Raw genomic sequence first — 5,975 nt, forward strand, 5'->3', positions numbered from 1 at the left:
ATATGTATTTTCATATTTGAACCTGAGGTTAAGTAATCTTTCTACATCTCATCTTATCTTTATCAAAAGGGTTTAGTTACTTTTGCATGTCATTTGAACTCGATTTAGTTCAGTTTGTGAAAAATTCAGATATGATTCCGAAAAGAATCATTCAAAATAAAAAAAAAAAAGAAAGAGGAATACTATTCTATCCAATATTAGACCGTGAAACAGAACCTTGTTGAACAAAAAAGAAGTATTCGGGTACAGGGGATATGCTTTGGGACGGAAGGATTCGAACCTCCGAATAGCGGGACCAAAACCCGTTGCCTTACCGCTTGGCTACACCCCATTTCTATTTTTATTGGACACTAATACTAATAAAGAATAATATTGGTATTAAGTGTTCGTCAATTCCAGTCCAACTATCTATATAAAACCTTTCTTCTTTATAGAATTTATTATAGATATTATAGATTCGTTGCTAGGATTTTGACATGTATATATCTAGAATTCAACTTAATTTATTGATCATTACATATAATTCAAGTAAGATATTGTATGAAAGTATGATTTCTTCTAGTCTCCTTTGAGAATTGGAGGATTTTGATTGAGTGGAAAAAGAAGGATTTTTTTGTCTACCTTACTTTCTTCATTTTTCCTTATATCAATAACTCAATCAAAATGCAATTATCTCGACGAAAAAAATGTCTGTTATGCTTAATATCTTTAGTTTGATCTGTCTTAATTCTGCCCTTTATCCGAGTAGTCTTTTCTTCGCCAAATTGCCCGAAGCCTATGCTTTTTTGAATCCAATCGTAGATGTTATGCCAGTAATACCCCTGTTCTTTTTTCTTTTAGCCTTTGTTTGGCAAGCTGCTGTAAGTTTTCGATAAGATCTTTAATAGTATCTTATAGAATTCATGATTTATTCGAGAAAAATGATAACATTTGATAAGATCAAATAAGTCTGACAGTATGAACCTTCAATTCAAACATTGAAATGATCGAATAGCCGTGAGAAATCCGGCTCGCTCCATTTCCCGATTTTAATCCTTTTTCCTTTCCGGCAAAATACCTTATTAGCTTAGGGTCGTTTACAACATCTAATTGGGAGTATGAAAGTGATTTCTGGTAATCAAAGACTCTTTTGAAAAATTTCAACTTCACAACTTCATTTGAATTTCTGAACATTCTTTTCTATTTTAGAATTCATTTCTTGGTGTCAAAATAAGATATGTGATATAAAAATGGAGGATCTATTATCTTTTCTTTTCTCTCGTTTTTCTTTTTCAAAAAATGATCTTGGAGGTTGTGTAATACTTACTCTCAAACTTTACGTTTACACAGTAGTAATATTCTTTGTTTCTCTCTTCATCTTTGGATTCCTATCCAATGATCCAGGACGTAATCCTGGACGTGAAGAATAAATTGTTTTTCTTGTTTTATTTTACAATTTTCTTCGTATTTTTATTTTCTTTTAGCTATTCCATACACTTAACTAGAAAAAAAATAGAAAGTCATCAACGGAAAGAGAGGGATTCGAACCCTCGGTACGAATAACTCGTACAACGGATTAGCAATCAGCCGCTTTCGTCCACTCAGCCATCTCTCCCAATTGAAAAAGATAATTACTATGTTACATTACACATCAAGTAAGGATTAAATTAAGTATTTCTTTCACATTCTTTATCGTTATTATAGAATTAGCAATTCCATTTAGATGCTCGAAAGATCAAAATAGAAAGATAAAAAAAGAAGACCTTCTTGCTTTTATTTTATTCGAAGTGCCTTTTTGGCCTGGCCCGGCCAATACCCAGCCGGGCCTTTTTTTGTTACAAAAAATTCCCTTCATTTTTTTATTTATAGGCAACATACTCTAAATAGCCAATTTAGTACCCCGTGTAACAATTTCCGTTCTGGGGTTTACATATACTTATCATTTTTGTTATAATGGAAATTGAGAAGGATTTTTGATTCAAAAGAATAAATCAAGAAAAGGATAAATCAAGTATGTATCAATTTGTATTTTCTTATGTCGTTTGGCAAACCAAATTTTAGATTCAAATCCAAGAATCATTGACGAATTCTCAGTCAACGAATATCCCGTTTGTCATAAATTTTGGTTTTTTGAGTGAAAATATACATTTGATTTTTCAATAGAAAAGTGAGGGGAAGCTTTTTGGCATTGTGTGTTTTGAGATATTATACAATCAATCGAAGGGACAATCAAAAGGGGAAAGGGGTTTTTTTCTAATTTTGATAAGTTTGGTTAGAAAAAGGATTCAAAAGGGGATGCAAGTACAATAAACTAAAATTGAGTAATCCAACAAAAAAGGTAAAAATTTCTTCTATTGTGTATCGTTTTGGCGGCATGGCCGAGTGGTAAGGCAGGGGACTGCAAATCCTTTTTCCCCAGTTCAAATCCGGGTGCCGCCTCATCAGCAAACGAATCGGAATCTCTTATTCTGTTCTGCTGATATAACTCAACCTAATTTTACCCAGCCAGAACAGAATAAGGGGACTGTTAATACTTGGTTGATTCTAAACATCCGTTCTGGGGATTTTGTAAAAGATTGGAAATCGGAAATCTTTGAATCCAAAATGAAAAGAAAGATTTGATTTTAATGTTTGATTTTAATGGTCGAAGCAAGACTTCCCGATTCCTTTCTACTACTAATGTAATGTCTACTTATTGGGTCTTGATTGGAGATAATTTAACTACTGGTTGGGGGAAGTTCTTTCTATTTCTATACTGTGTAATCTACATATATAGGCTCGCGAGAATCTCTGAGTGTTCAGGCATTCAATCACTATTAGATTGAGATGGATAATTTATAGAAAAAAATATGAAAAAAATGATTCTTTTTTTTTAACCTCTCGTCAAAAGTATAATATACTATCTCCCAACTCCTTCAAAGAGACAATCGGGAAAGGGTACGGATTAGATCAAATAGGAAAAAGTTTGTAATAGATAGCAATTGATTTATTTTTACTTTGAAGGGCAAGAAAAAAAGGAATGTGCCCTCTTATTTTATTACTAGATGTTCCATTAGTAACATTCCTTTGTAGTTTTGATTTTTTATTTTACTTGTGTTTAGTCTTTCCCGATTATAAATCATATAGAAATTTTTGAAATGGATTTTTTGATTGGTTCATCAATAGTGTTCACCCAGAATCCCTTTTTGACTCTGGACCATTTATTCTACTATTATTAGTGAGCAATAATGGAATAATTCTATCATAGAGATAAGGGACATAATTCACATGGATATAGTAAGTCTCGCTTGGGCTGCTTTAATGTTACATTTTCCCTTTCACTCGTAGTATGGGGAAGAAGTGGACTTTAGAAGCACTCCTAATTTAGTTGAGGAATGAAACGGTATCAATTGTTTTATAGATCGTTCTGCAACGCATTTTTGATTTGAATTGAAATCATTTTCAAATCAAATTATCTTCGTTTCCAAATTCCATTGGACTATAGTGGATCAATGTATTCTATAACAGTAAAACAAAACAATTATTTCAGATTCATCGGAATAAATAGATGTATCAAAGAAATAGAATTGGGTCCTACGTAATTCCATATATGGATTAATAACTACATATATTGAAGATAGAAGCTAATATAGTATACCAACTTTATTAGAAACAATTTTATACACTACTATAACACTAATAGAGAGTATGATAAGTAAGAAATCAATTTCTTACTTACCATACTCTCGGATCTCATAGAATACAGCCGATTATAGCCCGTTGATTTCATTTAAGGCGCAAAACAAAAATAGAATACTTTTCATTTGATTTCTTCAACTATTGATAAGAATTCAGAAGTCAAGTTTCATTTAAAGTAATTAATCATTTTGACTGGCTGTTTTTACGTAAATTATAAGTAGAAAAGCAGTAGGAATTAAAATGAACAGTGCAGTAGCAATAAATGCAAGAATATTTACTTCCATAATCTTATCGGTTTTTTTTTTCAAAATAACTCGGGATTTAATCCCATAGAGATGATAAATTTTTCACCTGTCAATTCAATGAATGCATTACCTATCGATGATCTTGAATCGGATCAATATCATGAATAACAATATCTGAGCTATTAAATTAATTCGTCGTCGAGAATTGAATAGTATAACATACGAACATCTTTTATCCATACTAAATCCAAAATGGGATTCCCGGACCAATCAAAAACCCCTTTACTTTATTTATCCTTCTTTTCTTTATTTTCTATAACCTACCTTCCTTAGGTCTTCCTTATAGAACCATCAAACGAACTCTAACCACCCGCCCCAACTACAAAAACCCAACAAACAATACAAGCGAAGTGGAAAAAGAGAGGAATTAGGTTCTAAATTTTAATGATCTAAATTTCTTTGGAAGACAAATAAGTATGAGAAAGATGAGTCGCGGGAGAAAAGATGGAATATTCTATCAACTTCACTATTTTAGTTATTTTTTAGTTTAGGGTTTGTTCTTTCTTCGACAGAATCCTGAAAAAAAGAAGGGAAACCCCTTCAGAATTCAATTATGCTCTCTGTCCCTTCTTTCACAGAAAATCGAGAGGCGAATTGATGTACTTATTGGATCCGTCGGGACTGACGGGGCTCGAACCCGCAACGTCCGCCTTGACAGGGCGGTGCTCTTGCCTATTGAACTACAATCCCAGGGAAATAAGAAGAGATCTAGCAGAAATTTTGGATTCTTTTTTATTCTCTCGTACCAGGTATTTTTTCGTATCAGGTATTTTTTAAGAACAAAAGGGTTCTACCATCTGATAGTAGATTGACAAATTGTTGGGCCGAGCTGGATTTGAACCAGCGTAGACATATTGTCAACGAATTTACAGTCCATCCCCATTAACCACTCAGGCATCGGGGTTTCATAAAAAGAAAAACAAGGTAATGCTATTTGTTTTCAACTAATTTTCGTTTTCTTATTAATATGTAATACTTATTTTCTTTGATAATTGTTGGAAAATGATGTTGTGCGTATTGAAATTCCTTAAAGAATGAAGAATTTGAAGCTTGTTTCTTGTGAAACACTAGAAGATTTGTGGGTTTTAGACATCATTTTGATATGACTATATTTTGTTACTCGTGAGACACTAGAAAATTTGTGGATTTTAAACTCCAAAACATTATTTCTATATGACTATGTTTTCGTTACTATGTTAAGTGCTAAGTTTTTTCGGATATCATGTGGTGTAATTCCAGATTTGTGGGTGAACTTTTGAATTAGTATGTAATCGTTTATGTTTGTTGATTAGAGTCGTTTATGTATGTTTGTCCATTAATGTTCATAGTTGCCCGTTAGTGTTTATTTGTCCATTAGTGTCAATTAGTGTCGGTGTGTTAGTTTGTCCACTAGTGCCCGTTAGTGTTCGTTCGTTAACTTGTGCCGGTAGCGTCCGTTTACAATATTAACAAACAGACACGAACAAACTCAATACCTTAATGGGCGGACTCAGACACAAATTTTTGTTCGGTAGAGTGTTCGTGAACCGTTCGTTTGTCCGACAAAAGCTTAACAAACGAACACAGACAACGTCTCGTCCGATTCGATTTGGTACGTTTACAACCCTAATATTATTTACTTATTTTTGCATATTTATAAATGTTTATTAATTCATTCATTTTTCTCTAATTCGCTCTCTTTCCTTTAATCTTAAGACCAATTTAGAAGTAAAATATTTTATTGTGAAAGTGTATCCGATAACTGATATATTATTTGAAAATACATAAATCAATTATATTTCACCCTTGAAGTTATTTTAACGATTTTTTAGAAAATGAATTAAAAACTTTATGTTGGTTTTCCTTTAATGTCTTTTTTAAACGATTTTTCTGCTCATTTGATGGAATTCTGTAACATCCCGATTTGGGAATATATTTTCAACTTAGTATTATTATAAGTAATTAAAGTTTATGTAGAGTATATGCTGATTTTAAATTCCCATTTCGCCTTACTCCACTATGTAATTAAATCAA

The 5,975-nt window shown here is 32.3% G+C and overlaps 2 non-coding genes across 2 annotated transcripts; one reads left to right on the top strand and one right to left on the bottom strand.

The window, feature by feature from the left end:
- Positions 1-1,506: 1,506 nt before the first annotated feature.
- Positions 1,507-1,594, bottom strand: TRNAS-GCU (transfer RNA serine (anticodon GCU)). Its single transcript has one exon. It is a non-coding gene; the product is annotated as a tRNA-Ser (tRNA).
- A 753-nt stretch (positions 1,595-2,347) lies between these two features.
- TRNAC-GCA (transfer RNA cysteine (anticodon GCA)) lies at positions 2,348-2,418 on the top strand. Its single transcript has one exon. It is a non-coding gene; the product is annotated as a tRNA-Cys (tRNA).
- The last annotated feature ends 3,557 nt before the right edge of the window (positions 2,419-5,975 follow it).

The sequence above is a fragment of the Bidens hawaiensis genome, unplaced genomic scaffold (genome assembly GCF_021521415.1).
Source record: "Bidens hawaiensis isolate Kalapana, Puna unplaced genomic scaffold, B.hawaiensis_p1.1 tig00075394_1, whole genome shotgun sequence".
Taxonomy (NCBI): Eukaryota; Viridiplantae; Streptophyta; class Magnoliopsida; order Asterales; family Asteraceae; genus Bidens; species Bidens hawaiensis.